Source organism: Bos indicus, chromosome 12 (genome assembly GCF_029378745.1).
Source record: "Bos indicus isolate NIAB-ARS_2022 breed Sahiwal x Tharparkar chromosome 12, NIAB-ARS_B.indTharparkar_mat_pri_1.0, whole genome shotgun sequence".
Lineage (NCBI taxonomy): Eukaryota > Metazoa > Chordata > Mammalia > Artiodactyla > Bovidae > Bos > Bos indicus.
In genome coordinates, this window is record NC_091771.1 from 14,127,435 (window position 1) to 14,134,731 (window position 7,297).

Below are 7,297 nucleotides of genomic sequence, written 5' to 3' on the forward strand. Positions count from 1 at the left end.
TGGTGCAGTGCGTGGCAGTGGTGCAGTGTGTGGCAGTGGTGCAGTGGGTGGCAGTGATGTTCTATGGGCTGAGGGGGGAATGGACCACAAGGAAGCTGACATGTTGATTCTCTTCAGTTAAGAAGTGTGCCTGGGCAGGGAAGAAGAGGCAGAGTGCTGTAGGTGTAAGAAAGCATTAGGACTGACTAGGGACTCTTAGCACTGTTTTTTGATTAAAGAGGAGGGTGCCCTAGGATGTTAAGAATGTCCTGGAACGAAGCTGGTAAAGAGAGATGTTTTCCTGGTCTGAGCAGAGGGTGTGTGGGTTCCATTTGCTCGTAATGTTGCAAACCTGCTTCTAATGCCTTGGAAATTCTCTAGGATGACTTCCAACCCCAATCAGCTAAGCTTGCATACAGGTCCTCAGAAGAGTCTGTACCTGCTCATCCCAACATCCCACGTGGTGGCCCTCAGCTCAGCCCTGCCCTCCCGTCCCACACAAAGAAAGTATTGAGTTCACATTCAGTTTTCCCTCAGTTTCTCAATCTCATTTCACCTCTTGTCCCAATCTTCTGCTTTTGTGTATCTCTCTCTATACTCTTTCTTTTCTAATACGACATATTTCCCATGCCATTATATTCTTCAAAGATATAACTTTTAAGTGACTGCATAATATTCTATAACATGGATTATCCATGTGCTGTGTTGTGCTGTGCTTAGTCACTCAGTCGTGTCTGACTGTTTGCAACCCCATGGACTGTAGCCTACCAGGCTTCTCTGTCCATGGGGATTCTCCAGGCAAGAATCCTGGAGTGGGTTGCCATGCCCTCCTCCAGGGGATCTTCCCAACCCAGGGTCGAACCCAGGTCTCCCACATTACAGGTGTATTCTTTACCAGCTAAGCTATCAGGGAAGCCCAGATTGGCCATTACTTATTCTAAATCTTTGTTGGACTTTTTGTCTGTTTCGAGATGAATTTTCAGTTGTCTAAATTTTTATGCACAGTAGTTGCTTATTCCCTGAGGACCAATTTTTAAAAATTTTCAAGAAATGGAATCACTTACACAAAGATATGCATGTTTATATGGCTTTTGACATATATTGCCAAATCGCTTTCTTGATCTCTCAAATGTTTGATGATAATGAGGTACTGAGAGATCAAAAGCATTTGCATTTGATGAAACACATCTGAATAACATGATAAAATGGAAAGTCTTAAGTAATCATCCTGATACATTTGGGTAAAAGCTGGATTTGATTGTTTTTGTCCATATTTTGAATTGACTAAGGAATGGAGAACTGGCCTCCACATTTCCTAACTACATTTTGTGAAAATTTATTAAGATAAATTGCTTCAGACGTACAGTTGGATCTTTCTGGTTCTTAGATTGTGGTTACTGCCCTAACTGGTCAGCCTGGGGTGAAAAACACTTCCTGGCAGTTAGCAGGCTCATTATTCTGGGATCTAGAAACATGAGAGCCAACAAGAGGAAAGCTAATCCGCCAAATAAACAAACAGGCATGGTGGACACATAAGGGGCAGTCAGCTCAGGACAGTAAAATACCCTCAGGGAGAGAGGCTGAAAGACCCACCTCCTCCTGCCTTGCACCCCAGGGGGCCCTAAATCCTGGCCCCCTCTGGGAGAACTCAGGATGCTTGCCACCTTTCTGGTCCTCCCCTGGTCCCCAGGTTCTAGGATCTTGCAGAATAGCCTGAGGATAAATGAGAGGTTAAACAAAGGAGGAGAGCTTTCCAGAGGCTCTCTCTCGGGAGATTTTGCCAAATTTCTGGGAATATATAAGAAGCTTAGGCTGTGAAAGCCTGGGTGATACATCACTAGGGGAAATCCAGCTTTATATTTTTTAACCAAAGCTCTTTTTAAAATGTTCCCTTTTGGATTTCAAAATGCTCCCTTTTCCAAGTTACAATCACATAGAAGCATCAAACAAGAAAGCTCTTTGATAACACCCTATTTGGGGAAGGGTGGAGATGAGAAAGATGTGGGTGGGAGCTGTGGGGCTTGGTCACAGTCTAAGAAGCTGAACTTTGATCATTCAGCAGAGAAGGGGCAAGACCATGATGCCTCCAATTCACAGCCTCAGACCAAAACTCATTAATAAGTCATGTCTCACGCACTCCATTAATGATCAGCAAATGATGCGAACTCTAGCCAAGAGACCCAGACTTCAGGACAGAGTGTCAAATAACAGCTGACACAGTCAACTAAAAATAGTACTTTGGATTCAAATGAGTGATTCAGATTTGCTTTCTTACCTTTGCCTGGAATAGTATTATACAGAGGAGGGCTGTTTTGAAATGTTTCTCTTTTATGTGAAAGGAAGGTTTTATTGCAACCAGCTGGCCAGTGAGCTCAGATTCAGCTCGGCAGGAATTGGATCACCCACATGTCCATCTCCAAGGCTGAGGGGATTTGGCACTGCTGGCCTCCTAAACATATGCATGCACTTGACTCTGTAGACCAGGTCACTGAGAACAAGAGATGGTTTGGGAAGTTACGTCAAAGTTTTACACCATTTCCAGAAACTTCTCCCTTTGTACTCTTCCCATCATTCTCCTTCTTCATAAGACAAGAGCAATTAAATGGCTAACTGGTCAGTGATGAATGACACAAGCTAAACAACTTAGGATACTCTTTGGCTGAGATGATAACTGAAGAACCAAATTGATCTTTCCAGAATACGCCCATATACTTAGTCAGTTTAAATGTGTTGACCAAACTGACCAGATAATTTAATAAAATCTACAATAAAGCATACATTTGTTTCTGACTGGATATTAGTAGTCTTTTTCATCAAATTTGTTGGTACTGGCTAATCAGATTGATCAATGTGCCTTTCTGAATTTCTTTTTTTTTTAATTTTTTAAAATTTTATTTTATTTTTTAACTTTACAATATTGTATTGGTTTTGCCATATATCAACATGAATCTGCCACAGGTATACATGTGTTCCCCATCCTGAACCCTCCTCCCTACTCCCTCCCTGTACCATCCCTCTGGCTTTTCCCAGTGCACCAGGCTCAAGCATCCAGTACCGTGCATCGAACCTGGACTGGCGACTCGTTTCATATATGATATTATACATGTTTCAATGCCATTCTCCCAAATCATCCCACCCTATCCCTCTCCCTCAGAACTTTCTGAATTTCAATCAGTATCACTACATGTTAGGCCCATGAAGGATGTCTAAGCTGTACGTTCTCAAGGTTTTGTCCACTATGGAATGCATACCCCTTGAATGTAGATGAATTTCTATTTTGTATAAGCTTCTCTCCCCCTTGGACATTTTTCTGCCACTCAGCCAATTAGCAGATTCCATTGTGTTTAGGGAACATACAATGTGTCTACTTTCCTTGCCTGGTCATTGGTGTCTTGGGCAATGGTCCTTGGTGTCATGAGAACAGAGAATGGAGTCCAAAGAAAAGTGTGCAAGTCAGTTTTCTATAGGGATTGCAGACCAGCAGTACATGTTCAGAACCCAATTATTATTTCCAAAAGGGACAGCACAGGAAGGGGCTGTCACACTGTGACACCTGCTGGAGTAGAAGCTGAGTGGAACCCGGGAGAGATGGAGTCAGAGTTTAGACCATGAGGCTTCAAGAGAATTCCTCGAGCCAGGAATTCACAGAAGCTCTACAGCAGCTTCTTAGTCCTCAGACATGGGTGTGGGAGGAGCAATTAGAGAGTGACTACAATGGCAACCCACTCCAGTATTCTTGCCTGGAGAATCCCAAGGACAGAGGAACCCACTGGGTCGCAAAGAGTCAGACACAACTGAAGCAACTTAGCACACACACACAGCAGATGCAGCCAGTGGTGGCACCAGACTTCAGGATCAGAGGCCCTAACAAAGCCTCATTAGGAGTTCCCAACCTATAGACCCCAGTCCAAACACACTGGACTCTTCACACAGACATGCAAAGAGTACTGTGGGCCTAAGTGTTTCATGAATGTGCTAGAAACTTCAGTGATGCCATCAGTTCCTGGTCTCACTGTTAGACTGAGGATCAACTGGCATGTGAGCTGAGAAAGTCTGTGTGTGGCGGCTGCAGCCCCAAGGAGAGCTAACCCTCCAGCCTATTTCTTCCTAAAGCCTTTCTCTTCTCTTCCTCACCCCCTTCCTTTCTCCACTGGGTCTCAGAACTGTCATCAGACTCCTAAATCCTGATGTTAAGACCTGTAGAAACCCCTCAGGTGCGTCTGCTGAGTGGCCAGTCTCTGCAATGGGGCCCTTCGGCTGGTCCAGTGGGGCCGGGACCACTCTCCCCTGTGCTTCCTCACCAGCACCCAATTGAAGACCCTACCACTAACACCACCTTGTTCTAATGGTGGTTTTGGATCTTTGTCAACAGAGTCAGAGTTTGTACCCCATGCAAGAAGCATAGCCCCTTCCTGGAGAAGTCCCTTCCTCCTTAAAAGAAGAAGAGTGGGAGGTTGTGCAAACAGGAATGGAGAACACATTTTGTGCTCCAAGAAGTTCTGTACCCCTAAGAGCGAGAAATGACACTCACTGGTCAAGAGAGAGCAGCCATGCTTCTACTGGCTCTCTCTCCAACTATCCAAAGGCAGGCTGGGTAGTGGCTTCTCAGGAGGGAGAGACGGAAGGGAGGGAAGGAAGGAAGGAGAGGGAGGGAGAGACAGGCAGGGCAGAGGGTAACCCTTCATCTTCTTATTGCAAAAAAAGTGCCACAGAAAATAGCAATGCCTTGAGAAAAGTAAATAAGGCAGCTTGTACCCTATAAACTCAAGGCAGGCTTGGGGTGAACAATGGGGTTCTCATAAAATCTGAATGGTGTCAGTGGAAACTAGTAATGAGTTAGGCAGGCTTGTAGTTGTGCAATCTTTCAACAGGTTGGAGGATAGACAGGTTACTTCCAGGAATTTTACTCATTCCTTAAATTCTTTTCTGAGTGGATCTGTGTTAAACAACTGAATGGTAGTGCCAAGCAGGAACTGCAAAGCAGCCAAAAATGATAAAGAAATGTAAGGGAAGGCCCAGGAGAGGGCAGGGTCTGAGTGTTCCGGCACCAGAAGCAGAGCTTGCAACCTAGATCCTACAATTCTGCCAGTTTTTCACAAAACCATGGCTACTTTGTCTAGCTGACACCTTGGAATCGCCCTTTATTATTAACTTTTGAATGATTCTAGTATAAAACAAAATCAATTCCTGATTCATTAGACTCTACAAAAATAGTGATGGTATTGAGTTGTAGTAGGCACACTTGAAAAGACCCTGTTCCTGGGAAAGATTGGAGGCAGGAGGAGAAGGGGATGACAGAGGATGAGATGGCTGGATGGCATCACCGACTCGATGGACATGGGTTTGGGTGAACTCCGGGAGTTCGTGATGGACAGGGAGGCCTGGCATGCTGCGGTTCATGGGGTCGCAAAGAGTTGGACACAACTGAGTGACTGAACTGAACTGAAGGCACGTTTGACAGTATTATTAATATAAAGGTCTAAAAGTGACTTGGTAAACCCTAGTTTAAAACTACGTTTCTCTTAGACCTTCATGTGAAGTTTTCTCTTTTGGAGACTGATTTAACAGCATGTTAACACTGATTTGATGAGGAAGAGGATGGTAATTAAGAAATTTTGAAATACAAATGGCCAAGGAAATAGAATTTTCATTAATGGAAATGGGAAAGCCCCCAGAAATGACTAGCTTGAGAGAAAGCTGATGTATTACACATGAAGTGTGAGATGTGGGTAAAGCACCAAGTTAGAAACAGCACGTGGGAAGCAAGTATAAACCTGGAGGAAATTTTAGTAATTAGCATATTGCAGAAGCCAAGGAAGCAGATATGATTGAAATGGGAGAGAAAGTGAGGGAGAAGAAGAGGAAGATCAAATAGCATGTGGAGAATCCAGCTCCGAGGAGATCAGCTGAGGATAAGCTTCCGGTGGAGGAAGCAAAGGAAGAAACTAAAGACAGAACCAGTGCAAAGCTTGGTGCTGTGGAGGCCAGGGGGGAATGTGAGCAGCCAAGATGGCCTGCGGTCTAACAGCTCTGGGGCTTGTCTTCTATGACTCTCCCCTCAACTCTCCCCTCTCCTGTGCACTGGCTTCCTTGCCATTCCTCGAGCAGGCAGGTAGGCCCCACCATAGGGTCTTAGCCCTGGTCAGCCTCTCTGCCTGGAGCACCCCCACCCCGGAGGTCCACACAATTGGCAGTCACTTCCTTCAGGTCTCTGCTCAATTGTCACATTCTCAGTGTGGTCTGCCTGCTCTCTTTCCTGTTTTCCCTAGGACCGCTTAATATATTAGGAAAAGTAAAGTGAAGGTGCCCAGTCGTGTCTGACTCTTGGTGACCTCATTGACTATGGCATACCAGGCTCCTCCATCCATGGGATTTTCCAGGCAAGGGTACTGGAGTGGGTTTGCATTTCCTTTTCCAGAAGATCTTCCCGATCCAGGGATCGAACCCAGGTCTCCCACATTGCAGGCAGACACTTTACCATCTGAGCCACCAGGGAAGCAAATATTACTGGAGTGGGTAGCCTTTCCCTTCTCCAGGGGATCTTCCCAACCCAGGGATTGAACCCAGGTCTCCTGCATTGCAGGTAGATTCTTTACCATCTGAGCCACAAGGGAAGCCCAAGAATACTGGAGTGGGTAGCCTATCCCTTCTCCAGTGGATCTTCCCCACCCAGGAATCGAACCGGGGTCTCCTGCATTATAGGCGGATTCTTTACCAACTGAGCTATGAGGGAAGCCATTTAATATATTGATGCTGGATAATTTACTTACTCATTTGTCTACAAAATAATAATTGCTTATGCTGTTTGATATCAGTCTAATCAAATATAAACATCATGAAGGCACCTTTCCTGAGTGCCTACAACAGTCCTTAAGTATACAGAAATATCAAATGACTATTTGTTGAAGGAAAGAATGAACCATATTGGACAGAGCTGAGAGGACAAGGTGGCTAGCGCAGGGGAATGGGCAAGGTCACTGGACTTGATCTTGGGTGATCTCAGCCTGCATCAGCTTGGAGCAGGGTCAGGGTTCCCAGCAAGAGATTGAGACAGGGTCGCAGCGGAGGAACAGATTCTAGCTACTAGACCAGTGGTCAGTGAGAAGGGTCCTGGCCTTCAGCTTTGCAGAAAAAAATTTCCATAAAGAAAGTAGTGAAGTAAAGTGTTTATTAAGAGGACAAAGAGTGTATACAGAACGTGCAGGTAGGCGCACAGGCAGACTGAGAGAGTCACTGAGTTGCGCCCTTGTGGTAGTTTGAATTACTTCCACGGGGCCCAGCCTTCTCCCTTAATTGTCGTGCTGTCCTGGTCTTGGAG